The following is a 14,529-nucleotide window of genomic DNA, read 5'->3' on the forward strand; positions in this document are numbered from 1 at the left end:
TTCATTATACAGAGAAGACTACTCTATACTTATTTATTTATACATCAAAGTACTTATAAACTAAAAGTACTCAAAATGTATTCTACACTTATCAAAATGTATATCTATATTTATATTTAATAATAATTTTTTTCTCTCTCACTCTTCTTTCCTTCCTTTTTATTTAACCAAACATAATAGCTCTTTCCGATCTTTCCATATTTAACAGCTAGAGTTGTATCTAATTTTTAAAATTTATCTACTTAGTCCCTTATAATAGCTAAACTATATACACTTATTTTTTGGCCAACCATACTAAATTAATGAAATGAAAAATCTTCAAGGAAATGTGACTTTCATCCTAGTTTGAAATTTTAAAAGTGAAAAGAAGTTACATTATTATAAGTAAATTATATAATACTAGAGGCCCTGTGCACGAATTTGTGCACGGGAGGGGGTTGTGCCCCTCAGTCCAGCCTGCACCCTCTCCTATCTGGGATCCCTCAAGGGATGTCCAACTGCCCATTTAGGCCCAATCCCAGTAGGATCGGGCCTAAACAGGCAGTCGGACATCCCTCTCACAATCCAGGACTCCTGGCTTCCAACCGCTCACCTGCCTGCCTTCCTGATTGCCCCTAACCGCTTCTGCCTGCCAGCCTGATCACCCCTAACCACTCCCCTGCCAGCCTGATTGATGCCTAACTGCTCCCCTGCCAGCCTGATTGCTCCCAACTGCTCTCCCCTGCAGGCCTGTTTACCCCTAACTGCCCTCCCCTGCAGGCCTGGTCATCCCTAACTGCCCTCCCCTGCAGGCCTGGTCCCCCCAACTGCTCTCCCCTGCAGGTCTGCCCCCCCCAACTGCCCTTCCCTGCAGGCCCAGTCACCCCCAACTTCCCTCCTCTGCCGGCCTGGTCACCCCTAACTGCCCTCCCCTGCAGGCCTGAACCCTCCCAACTGCTCTCCCCTGCAGGCCTGGGTACCCCCCAACTGCCCTTCCTGCGGGCCCAGTCGCCCCCAACTTCCCTCCCTTGCAGGCCTGGGTCCCCCCAAACTGCTCTTCCCTGTAGGCCCGGTCACCCCAACTTCCCTCCTCTGCCAACCTGGTCACCCCCAAGGCCTGGTCCCTCCCAACTGCCCTCCCCTGCTGGCCATCTTTTGGTGGCCATCTTGTGTCCACATGGGGGGAGCCATCTTGTGTGTTGGAGTGACGGTCAATTTGCATATCACTCTTTTATTAGATAGGATAGAGGCCTGGTGCACGGGTTGGGGCTGGATGGTTTGCCCTGTAGGGCATCCCAGATCAGGGTGGGGGTTCCTGTGGGGAATGGGGTGGCCTGGGCGAGGGGCCTGTGGTGGTTTGTGGCCAGCCACGCCCCCAGCAACCCAAGTGGAAGCCTTGGTATCTGGGATTTATTTATCTTCTATAATTGAAACTTTGTAGCCTTGAGCAGAGGCCAGGGCAGGTCGGGGCGGGGCGGGGCAGGAAGCTTGGCTTACCCATCTCTGGGGAAACCCAAGCCTCCTGCTCGCTCAGTGGCTGTAGCCATTTTTGTTGGGATTTATTTATCTTCTATAATTGAAATTTTTTAGCCTTGAGTGGAGTCCAGGGCTGGCCAGGGTGTGGGGGAAGCTTGGCTTCCTCCATTGCTAGGGAAACCCAAGCCTCCTGCTCGCTCTGTGGCCACAGCCATCTTTGTTGGGTTAATTTGCATATTCACTCCTGCTTGGATGGTGGGTTTGGCTTGTGGGTGTAGTGGAGATACGATCAATTTGCATGTTTCTCTTTTATTAGTATAAATACTTCCCAGATATTAGGAGTTTGGAAATTTTTGAAGAAATTAATGTAATATATATTATATACTTTTAAAATTATTATGGAAATGTATAAAAAAGTGTTCTGCTCATTATATAGAAAAATAACCAACTCCAGAATTAAGATTTAAAAACTAATATATTTTTTTATTTTGCTACTCTGTGCATAACTTTAATTCTAAAAACAAATCAAAATGCATGCATTATTACTAATAATTAGTCAAGAATTTATGTTAGTATAGTTTTAAAATATTGATAAATGTCTGGAACCTGTTTCTTGCAATTTTGTTTTGTATATCTCATGCTTTTTAATATTAGGACTTAATATCTCTCATCCTAAAAAAATTTTTTTAGATATAAAATAGCATTTACTTGATAAGCTACAGTACAGTTGATATCCTGGATGATATGCTAAGATGCCCTTCCTTCATTCCTTTCTTTTGCCCTTCTTTCCGCCCTTTCTTCCTTCCACTCTCCCTTCCTTCCTCTCTCCTTCCTTTTCCCTTTAAAATTCTTATGGACCAATTTCTTTTGAAGCACTAATCAACTCTTTGGATTGGATTATATAGCCATCCTGATTGCTTATAGAAACTAGATGATGTTAGATGTCATAAGAAACACAGGAAAAATGCCATGTTCTAGCCCAGCCGTGGGCAAACTACGGCCCGCGGGCCGGATTCGGCCCGTTCGGCTGTTCTATCCGGCCCGCGGAGCCAAAAGAGCAGAGGGTTCTCTTGCTCTCCCCTCTGCTCCTTCACCAGCAGCAGTGTTAACATGGCAACGTCAGGAAACACAGCCGCAGCTCCTTCTTCTGAGTGGGTGGATTTATATCCGCCCATTCAGTAGAAGGAACAACCTCTCAATCTTCCAGAGGCTCCTTGTAATGCCCATGGACGCGTCCCCCGACATCACCCTGGGAATGCGTAGACACGTTATCGTGGTGATGTAGGGAGACACGCCCCTGGAGAGCACAGTATCAGAGCATTAGCTAAAAAGGAGACCAACAACACTGTTCCCACTGAAGTTGATGTTTTAAAGACCAAAAACCTTTCAATCCAGTCTATGTTGCCATCTACATCTACGTCCCGGGCATAATTTAGAAGTTGCACTAAAGAAAATGTTTAATTTACTGTTTACACATTTTGTTCTTTTCTATTTGTTTTAGTTTTAAATTATTTTATTATATTTAAGTTTAATTTGAAAGGCTTTTGTACCTTTCCTTTGTTAGGCAATTTTATTTTGCCTTTGCCATCTTCAATATAAGGTATGTTATTGTGCTATGATTCCTCCATTTTTTGAAGTTGCAAATTATAATAATTAGTGTTTACATTCTTCTTGTTAAAATGTTTGAAATGAATAAAACTATTGAAATAAAAAAAAAGACTGTACCCTTTTATGTAATGATGTTTACTTTGAATTTATATTAGTTCACACAAACACTCCATCATGCTTTTGTTCCGGCCCTCCGGTCCAGTTTAAGAACCCATTGTGGCCCTCGAGTCAAAAAGTTTGCCCACCCCTGAGCTAGAAGAATTCTTGCCCTTACCGCAGTGGCAGATATGTTTCTCTTTTCGTGCCTGTCCCCACACAGTAGGTGAGCCCAACTTTCAAAAGAGCGGTAGACGTCCCTTGGTCAAGGAGCTCCCAGGATGTCTGATCTCATAAAAGCCCACATGAAGCTTTAAGTAATTTGTTAAAATGTGAGCTTATTTCTTACCTACTTTTATGGCTGCTTTCAGTTGTATCCCATATTGCGAGTGTCCCACGTCCCACGTGGTTCAGGGTTCAGGTTCAGGGTTCGGGTTTGGGTTTGGGCTCTGGAGGAGGCCACACACAAATGAAAGAGACAAGACAAGAAATAATAATTTGGAAATTGGGGGCCAGGCGGAAGCCCAAGGAAGGACTCCTCCTTGCTCTGGCCTTGCCATCCCTTTTATTCAGGTTTGGGATACACCCATAGCCCTTAGGCAGGCAATTCCAGTAATAGCTCGGTGATAGCCTCTCAGCAAGGATTTACGTAAGACTAAAAGGTGGAAGTTGCTTCAGCTGCCTTTGTCCCAACTAGACAGTGCGAGTATGGCTCTGACCTTTGCCAGAGCTCAAGGTCTCGAGCCTTCCAGGTTCCTTGTCCACACCTCTCTGCTAGTGAAGACAATGGGCGGTTTCCCACACCATATCTTGCCAATAATTAAACAGATTGTGTATCCTGTCTTTCCTCAGATGGGCTTGTCACCTTGGAAACTTGGGTCTTCTGGATATCTTGCATCTTCAGCTCTCTGACTATTAAATAAAAATCTATGTTTTTTAGATTACCTGGTTCTTTTTCATTGTTAGCATGGGAACAATGATCTCTTAACATTTTTCTATATCCTAAGTGTTGAAATAGCACTGCTCATGTAATTTATTTTTTCCACTATGCTCATCTAATTTATCTTTTCCAGTATTAAATAAAAGAAGAATATATTCTTCTTATTTTGCTTAGTTACTAGATGAACTCTTTGGCTTGTGCTGAGAGGTGATATGAACCAAATAATGTAAAATTTTGAATATTAGAATGGGCTTCAGGTAGGTGAGATGCAAATTCTGAGATTTGAGGGAACATAGAATGTTGAAGAAATAGCAGACTCAATCTTCCCTCTTTATACTCAGGAAATTATATCCTTGAAAGAAATGGTGGATAAAAATTACTATCATTATTTCTTCTTTCTTTAGTTTTATTTCCTTCTTTCTGTGCTCTTCTAGTTTCCCTGTTTCCAAAGAACAACTGTCCCACACAAGCTTATCTCCCTACTATCTTTTATTCCATGTTTTTACTTAAAAATAGGATGCATTTTCCTATTTAGATTTTAGCACTGAATTTTGAAAACCTCTATATTTTCAGTGACTGTATTGCTACCAAAACTTATTTGTACATTTGGCATTTAAAAAATGAATCCTAACTGTAATCCAATAAGTGAAAGATCAATAAAGATAACATTTAAGTGACATAGCACTTTCAGTAATCATTTGATCATTTACGATATGCTGATGCTATCATGTCATCAAATATAGAACAAAACTGCTTTCTGCTATGATTTTTAAATAAAGAGCACCACCTTGTGGGAATACATGCTTGTATGAAATGGAAGACAGGAATCTTAAAGGAATAATAATTCATTTTAAAATACTTTTAATTTATACTATATCAAATTATTAGTGTAGATGGAAAACATCATACCTTTTCCTAAGAAAAATACAAAACAGGAATATAGAGTTATAATTTTTTATTGTCTAATCATATGTTAGTTTTTTTTTTCATATTTTATGAAACAATAAAAAATCCCCTACAAATTTATAATTTTTAATGATTACTTTTATACAAACATTCTGTTAAAAATAATTTTTGGTATAGAACAATAATTAGCATTTTAATAAATTATTACTATTACCTAATTAAAAAAAAATAGCCTTACTTAACCTAAATGCATATAAGCATAACCAATGGATGCAAGACACTGGTGGGGGGAGTTGGTGAGGGCATGTGCTGGGGGGTAGGAGAGGCGGGGGGAAGGTCAATGGGGGAATAAAGGAAACGTATGTACTTCTATTTGTAATACTTTAAACAATAAAATAAAATTTTAAAAAATGGAAACCAAAACTGAGGGTGTATTTAGTGTGTCCACTTACTTATGTATGACCAATGGTAGGCTAAATATATTCATAGAAACACCATTCCTGTTTGTCTGACTAGTTTTTGATCAATTGTCAGACATTAGAATATAGCAATGCTTCATTGTCTTATACTGGGGAATAAATTATTTATCAAAAGTAAATTTTGTTATCATAATAGAACAATGCACAACATATACTATTGTCTGCTTAAAGAAAATATTCACTTTTTTCTAGAGTCTTATGTTTTAAACAGCAGATAATAAATGCATCTAGTGTTTCATGGAATTTAATGTGAAAAAAATCTTAACATTTTTATGATTAAATTGTTTCTATTTCTTTTTAAAGTTCCATATTTTACATTGTTTCATTCCAACTAACTTTTAAAGGTTGGACTAAAGTTTGCTGATATTCCTCTTATACTGGGGAGCCCAGAGCTAGAAACTAGTCCTCCTCCCAAATATAAAAAGAATGTAGGTTTTTTCATCTTGCAAAATTAAACATTGTAGTTATATTTTGGAATGCTAACTTACCATACTACTTTTCAATAACAAATTATATCATGGTTCTAAATTGAAATTAAAGAAAAAATATGTTATGTTGTTTGCTTTTGTAATTGTTTATTGTTTAAAGATGGAATTTTCTTAAGCCAGATTTCCCCTAGATTCTTCTAACATGTTTATGTATCCAGATTCTGTTCTTTGTTTCTTGTTTCTCTAAATTTAAGTGATAAATATAATTTATAAATGTACCTTTGCATCTTCATATACAACAGTGAATTATAAAGGGTAAGTAACAAATTTGGAGTTTTGCTCCTGGTAACCCTACACTCAGGTGACTCCCAACCAGTCATTCCTTCTTATAGAAACCATCTCACAAGACACCATACAGCCTTCATGTCCTTATCTTTCCATCAAGAGCCTCAGCTCAGCCAAAACCGGTTTGGCTCAGTGGATAGAGCGTCAGCCTGCGGACTGAAGGGTCCCAGGTTCGATTCTGGTCAAGGGCATGTAACTTGGTTGCGGGCACATCCCCAGTGGGAGGTGTGCAGGAGGCAGCTGGTTGATGTTTCTCTCTCATCGATGTTTCTGACTATCACTCTTCCTTCCTCTCTGTAAAAAATCAATAAAATATATTTAAAAAAAAAAAAAAAAAGAGCCTCAGCTCAGGTAATTATACCCACCAGGATTATTGGGCTTTAGTAATATTTATCTCTTTATTCTTATAACTAAATATAATCCAAATGAATCTTGTACTTATGGCTGTGTTCATGAATAATTTATTGCATCTAATAAAAGTATGACTCCAAAGAACTAAAGATAACAGATTTATTGGACTTTGCATGATTTTCAGAAATCATACAGGATAATTAATAGAAGCTTTAGGACAAGAATCTGGGCATGTACTTTGTCATTGAGGGATCTTTGATGTTTATATTTCAGTTTTCAGATAGATATCTTCCATATGGTATATTTATTGGAAACCTGTCCAGAGAGATGACATGTGGAAATAAATTATTTGAATAAATTTAAAATCAATAATTTCTTTGCTTTTTTAACCAATCTGAATAGAGTGCTGAATGATAGCATGCTGCTTTTTTATAGTGACATTTTAAATAATTTGGGTATGTGTGTTTCAAGAATCAAGTGAACAAATATATATAAAGTCTTAGTACAGTGTCTGACACATATAAGGAGCTGAATATATTTGCAGTTATTATTAATATCATCATTGCTAGATTCCCAGGAAAGTCTTGTAGAAAATAGAAGGTTCAGAAGGCTATAACTATGAGGTTTCTTTTTTTTAAATCCTCACCAGGGGATATGTTTTCTTTCATTGATTTTAGAGAGAGAGAAAGGGAGAGAAAGATGGTGAGAAAGAGAAACATCGATGTAAGAAACATTGATCTGTTGCCTCCTGCATATGCCCTGACCAAGGATCGAACCTACGACCTGGATATGTGCCTTGACCAGGGATTGAACCCATGACCCTTTGCTGCATGGAATGATGCTCTAATCAACTGAGACACACTAGCTGGCTAGAGAAACCTATATAAGTTCTTATATAATTCTATATAGAAATTATAAATTACTAGGGGCCCAGTGCACGAATTCGTGCACCTTGAAAGGAACTGTGGGCCATGAGTCTGCAGTGGGCACAGGGGTGGGTCTTGGCCCATCTCTGAGCCCCCACCCAGCCCCTCGTGCTGCAGCCCCTGGTACCCTGTCTGCTGGCAGCCCCACTCCTGCTGCTGTCAATTCCATGCACTGATGGCGCTGGTCCCGCTGGCACTTGCTGCTGGCAAGGAACGATTGGGGCTGGCACCAGGAGCAGGTGTGAGCAGGGCTATCACCATCAGTGGGTGTGAGCGGCCACTGCTGCCCTATCACCCCTCAGAAGCAGGGGGCGGTGGAGAAGCCATCAGGGGCAATCGAGGTCAGCAGCTGCCGCTCGCACCCGTTGACAGCACCGAGCGATCGGGACTGGCACCAGGAACCGGCAGCAGGTGCGAACGGTGGCTGCCAGCCCCGATTGCTCCTCAGGAGCAGTGGGAGGTGGGGAAGCCCTGAGGGCGATCAGGGCCAGCAGCCACTGCTCACACCTGCTGATAGCGCTGTGCGATTGGGGCCGGCACCGGGTGCCGGCAGTGGGTGAAGCGCTGGGCAGAACTGCAGCGCACAGGAGCAAAGGATTTTCAGTAACCACCAGAGGCTTCCGCTGATGACAGTGACCAGTGCCTTGCCTTGGTCTGGCGCCCCCACTCACCTGCTCCACCATCGTGCCGGATGACGCCCTCCATGTCCCGTGCATGCCTCCTGGTAGTCAGTGCACATCATAGCGACCTGTTGTTAGGTTGTTCCGCTGTTCGGTCTATTTGCATATTAGCCTTTTATTATATAGGGTAATTCTGTATAACTAGAGCTCACCTTCTATTTTTCTACTTTTTTGGTTGATCTCTTTAATTCTTAGTGATATATGCAATTGTCATGTTAGTCTTATAAAATGATTTGCACCTTGAAAGGAACTATGATATATATATATATATATATATATATATATATATATATATATATATATATATATATATAATCTATCTCCTATAAAATAAAAGAATAATATGCAAATTGACTGTCACTCCAACACACAAGATGGCTGCCCCCATGTGGTCAAAGATCCTGCCCCCATGTGGACACAAGATGGCCAGCAGGGGAGGGCAGTTGGGAGGGACAGGCCTGCAAGGGAGGGCAGTTGGGGGTGACCAAGCCTGTAGGGGAGGGCAGTTAGGGGTGACCAGGCTGTCAGAGGAAGGAAGTTGGGGGCAACTGGGCCTGCAGGGAAGGGCAGTTGAGGGGGACCCAGGCCTGCAGGGGAGAGCAGTTGTGGGGGACCCAGGCCTGCAGGGGAGGGCAGTTAGGGGTGACCAGGCCTGCAGGGAAGGGCAGTTAGGGGCAAACAGGCTGGCAGGGGAGCAGTTAGGCATCAATCAGGCTGGCAGGGGAGTGGTTAGGGGGTGATCAGGCTGGCAGGCAGAAGCAGTTAGTGGCAATCAGGAAGGCAGGCAGGTGAGCAGTTGGGAGCCAGCAGTCCTGGATTGTGAGAGGGATGTCCGACTGCCCGTTTAGGCCCGATCCTACTGGATCGGGCCTAAACGGGCAGCGGACATCCCTTGAGGGGTCCCAGATTGGAGAGGGTGCAGGCTGGGCTGAGGGACACCCCCAACCCTGTGCACGAATTTCATGCACCGGGCCTCTAGTATATATATAATCTCTAATATTTGAAATAGCAAGGTTAGGGTAACTGCCATAATGTCTTATCAGAAGGTAAAATATATCAATGAATTTAATCCATATGACATTATTACAAGAAAATAATACAAAAGTTTGAAATACATTATACAAGTATAAGATTGGGTGAATAGTAAGTAGACCAGTTTGACTAGAGCAGAGTTTTCATAAGTAAATAGACTACACTTTGATGCATAACAACACCCCTGACACTTAGTGTTTTAAAACAGTAAACATTTATTTAGCTGGACTTGAATTCTGTGGGGCAGCAATTTGGGATGGGCTCTACCAGGCAGCTCTGCTGATGTGTGCTCCTAGTATGTTCAGGTGAGCTTGGCTGGGTTTGTTCATATGACTTTGGTCAGTGACTAGATCAAGGGTGCTGTCTGGTTCAAGTGGTTCAGCGGGAATGGCGCATCTCGTGTGGCCTCTCATCCTGCAGCAGGCTTGGCCAGTTGGCAGAGGTCTCAAAAGAGAGCGCAGGAGTATAAACTGTCTCTTAAGGCTTTAATTCAGAAGTCAGACAACTTAATTTCTGGAAGATTCTGTGCTTCACAATAAATCACAAGCCAGCCAGCCAGATTTAAGAACTGGGTAGCTGTGTTCCATTTGTTCATGGGTGAATCTGCAAAGAAGTGTGGTCACTTTTGTAATCTAACACAACCAGAATTTAGCCATGGAAATGGTATACTCTGTGAGATTATAATCAATAGAACTGGGAATCACAGAAATAAATGAAGAAGGGAGAAGAATAAACTTAAATTGTGTGAACTAAGTGACTTAGTTTATGAGAAGCAATATGATTTATGCATTAATATTTGCAGTAATGATGCCTGGCTGGTATTGTTCAGTGGTTAGAGCATCGGCCTGCACACAGAAGGGTTGCAAGTTCTATCCTTGGCTGGGGTGTGTGCGGGAGGCAACTGATCGATGTGACTCTCTCACTTCCTCCCTTCCACTCTCTGTAAAATTCAATGGAAAAAATATTGTCAGGTGAGACACACACACAATTTGCAGTAATGTTGATCTGGATTAAAAGTCCATTTAATTTTACCACCAATTCCTGTCTCCAAAAACTGGCCTTAGTTATGTCATTTCTTTTTTCCCTGTAAGTCCCCATTTGTTTCTTCCTTGACAAAACAACAACAAAACAAACAAACAAACAAAAAAAACCCTGAAAATTATAACAACTACCTATTAGGCTATTGAGAGAATTAAATAAAATCATGCAAATAAAGTGCATAACTGTATGCATGCTATGGTAAGGGCTCAATTGCCCTGACTGGTTTGGCTCAATGGATAGAGCGTCAGTCTGCGGACTGAAAGGCCCCTGTTCGATTCTGGTCAAGGGCATGTGCCTTGGTTGCGGGTACATCCCCAGTGGGGGGTGTGCAGGAGGCAGCTGATCGATGTTTTTAACTCTCTATTCCTCTCCCTTCCTCTCTGTAAAAAATCAATAAAATATTTAAAAAAAAACTATCAATAGTTTATTATTTATAGAATTCACATTTTTCTTAGTAGTAATATGAATAATATTCTGCTTACAACAAAAATATATCTCAGAAGGAAAACTCATTTGAAAGTAATTCTGTTTTGGACAAGGTTTGATTACATAGTCAATCTATATATTCGTTGGGACATTGAAAATTTAAAACTGGACTGTTAGGTGAATATCACAGGGAGAGATGTCCATATAGAGATCATAGTGAAAACCATGGGAATGAATGAAATATAGAGCAAAAATCTGTGCAAGAAAAAGAGCAGGTAGCTAAAACTGATTAATTTGGCATGTTTAATCAAATATGTAAGATAACTAGAGGCCTGGTGCACAAAATTCATGCACTTGGGGCGGAGGTCCCTCAGCCTGGCCTGTGCCCTCTCACAACCCGGGAGCCCTTGGGGGATGTCCGACTGATGACTTAGAGGGCTGAAGCCAGGGGTGGGCAAACTTTTTGACTCGAGGGCCACAATGGGTTCTTAAACTGGACCGGAGGGCCGGAACAAAAGCATGGATGGAGTGTTTGTGTGAACTAATATAAATTCAAAGTAAAGGAGCGGAGGGGAGAGCAAGAGAATCCTCCACTCTTTCGGCTCCGCGGGCCGGATAGAACAGCTGAATGGGCCGGATCCGGCCCGTGGGCCGTGGTTTGCCCACGGCTGGCCTAAGCCATCAGTCAGACATCCTTAGCATTGCCACGGAGGCAGGAGAGGCTCCCGCCACCACCAATGCATTCATCAGCTATGAGTCTGGCTCAGGGCTTCTGCCTGAGTGGCGCTTCCCCTGTGGGAGCACACTGACCACCAGGGGGCAGCTCCTGCATTGAGCATTTGCCCACTAGTGGTCAGTGTGCATCATAGCGAATGGTTGTTCTGCAGTTCGGTTGATTTGTATATTAGCCTTTTATTATATAGGATATGGCATTTTTGTTATTGTTTGCTTTTCTGGCACTAAATTTTTGCTCATTCTGTTTCCAATCATTAACATAATCACCAACTGTTAGAATTCTATTCCTTTGCAAAGGCTTATTTCATACATCCCCTGCTTTCTGTGCTTAATGATCTCAGCCTGAAGTATGGTGTAGGCAAAAAATAACAGTTCAAGGATTATTTTAATTGAATAAAAAGTAGATACAAGATCCATAATATAAATACAATTCCAAAATTTTATTATAAACCTAATATTATATAAACATTAAATTTAAATAACCATACTAGAGGCCCGGTGTATGAAATTCGTGCATAGGGTAGGGTGTCCCTCAGCCCAGCCTGCGCCCTCTGACAATCCAGGATCCCTTGGGTAGGGTCCGTAGGCCTGGCCAGCGATCAGGACCTATGGGGGATTCCCTTCCCCTGGCTTCCACTGCTTGCCATCTGTACGGCGCTGTCCCCCCTCCCACACCAGTGCTTGTCTCCCTCTGTGGGTGATTGCTGGCCGGCCCCACACACTAGCCACAGCATCGCTGGCCAGTGGCCTGGGCCTCTCTCTGTGGGGTGATCAATCATGGGGCCCCCAGATGGATTGCCCCATAGAGGGAGGCCCCGCCCACACGCCGCAGTGCCGCCAGCTGGGTGGCCTGAGCTGCCCTTGGCCGGGCAATGGATCGCGGGGCTCTGTGAATTGATGGCTTCACAGAGGGATGCCCTGCTCATCCGCTGCAGTGCCGCCAGCCAGGTAGCCTGGGCCTCCCTTTGCAGGGTGATTGATCATGCAGCTCCGCAATCAATTGCCCAGCAGAGAGAGGCCCCGCCATCCAGCCGGGGCTCTGCGATCAATCGCCATGCAGAGGGTGGCCTGGTCCTCCCTCTTCTGGGCGATCTATCGCGGAGCCCCCCAACCCATCGTATCACACCCACCTTGGCGGGCCTGGCACCAGTGTGTGTCATAGCATGGTTGTCCAGAAGGTCTTTCGGATGGTTGTTCTGCTGTTCGGTCGTTCGGTCGATTTTCATATTACACCTTTATTACATATACTAGTATATTTATATGTAATCATGTTCACATTCAAGGATCATTAATCATAGCTAAGCTTCCTCTAAACTCAACTATTTAAAAAAAACACGACAAAAACTATTAGCAATATAAACTTAGCACTATTAGGTAACTAACATTGATTATAATTAATTACCGCTGAGATGGGACACCATAGAATCATCTGGTTCCTTCAAAAGCAACCTGACATTCATTTCTTTTTAATGGTTTACCACAGGACAGAGGATTGCCCAGATTGTTAGCAATGTGAGCCTCAGTTTTATGATTGGATATTATGAGATTAGTGTGAATTCTTTATGAATTATATAATTTTTCAGTTCTGTTTAGTAAACACTTCCTTAGCATGTATTATGTGAAGGATGTCCTTGTTCATCAATTAAGAAAATTTTTTACAACCGATGTGTGAAACACATATATTTTAACTCTTAGTTTAAGTTAAAAAAACATTTCAGTAGAACATGTTTGACTGCATATTATATCTTATTGTTGACTTAGGAAAACTAAATTTTTCAACTGAGTAGACAGTCTTTATAAGTGTGGTTAAGGGAACGTGTGTAGTTTAGTCGTGCTGAAGGTGGCAGGGGATGTGGGTGACTGTATTTAATTTTTCCAGCTGCAGGCCATATTTTGATATAGTGGAGATATTTCAAGTCTTGAGAGTGAATGCTCTATTGTAGATTCTATTTTCTTTTTGTCAGAGATGCTCTGAATCTTGTTTTTGTTGCAGGTGGTATTTGGAAATTGGATCCAGAGGAACATGTTTTAATAGGAAAAAAAGTTCGGGACATTTGTACCAGTCAAACATACTCCTACACCACTCATCTGGTAGTTGTTATTGCTTTTGTAGTTTTATTTTGTTTCTTCATGAGGCAGATATTGAGTGATGAACAGGATTGTTGGCTTTCATATCTGAAACACTACAATTCCCTTAGTAACTAGTATTTCCTTGAAAGGAGATTAAGAGACCAGCGACAGGAAACTAGAGAAGAAATATGGAAAAGAGTATCCAAAAAAACATTAAAGTGGGAAAGAAAATTTAAGGCATAAAAGAGAATACTGGAATTGCTGTCTCCATTTTACTATATTAAATATGGAACTTTAAGAAATCCTTGTATAAAGACTCAGATTTATAAAATGATTATCATGCTACATAGATCTTATGTGTATAAAATCAGCTAAACAAACATTGCTCCAAGATTCATCCATAGTTTGCTACTTCTCTCTCTACATAAAATCATCCAAACTTGCAACTGCAAATATACCTATAAAAATGATCTGTCACTATAAAGATAAATTTATCTCTTAACATACAGAAACTTCTACTTATTGTGTTTTCCTGAGTTCTAGATCCACTTTATAACTTGGGTGTCATATAAGCACTTGAAGTACAAATTCAGTGTTACCTTCATTTTTTCTCCTGTATATTAAATTTTATTTATTTATTTTTCTTTTTTATTGTTTTATTTTTTACTGAATTTGTTGGGGTGACACTTGGTCAGCTACCAAGATAGGTGCTCCAGTTCAGAACTTGAATATCATTCTTAAATCTTCCTTTTCCTGATACACACTTTCATAGCCAACTTTCATCAATTTAATCTCCAATTTCCATCAATTTAATCTTTAAATTACACCTTTGCAACAGCCTGGCTAGACCTGAAGAGCATGATGCTAAGTGAAATAAGCCTGTCAGAGAAAGACAAGCACCATACAATGTACTCATATGTAGAATCTCATGAACAAAATGAATTAACAAGCTAAATAGAGACAGAGTCATAGAGAGCAGGCTGACAGCTGTTGGGGTCGGGGCCTGGGGTG

At 41.4% G+C, this 14,529-nt stretch overlaps 1 protein-coding gene across 19 annotated transcripts in view; it reads left to right on the forward strand.

Moving 5' to 3' along the window:
* PPFIA2 (PTPRF interacting protein alpha 2) overlaps window positions 1-14,529 on the forward strand; it is a 492,483-nt gene that overhangs the window by 113,226 nt on the left and 364,728 nt on the right. The gene's annotated exons all lie outside the window — the stretch shown is intronic.

The sequence above is a fragment of the Plecotus auritus genome, assembly GCF_963455305.1.
Source record: "Plecotus auritus genome assembly, chromosome: 3".
Lineage (NCBI taxonomy): Eukaryota > Metazoa > Chordata > Mammalia > Chiroptera > Vespertilionidae > Plecotus > Plecotus auritus.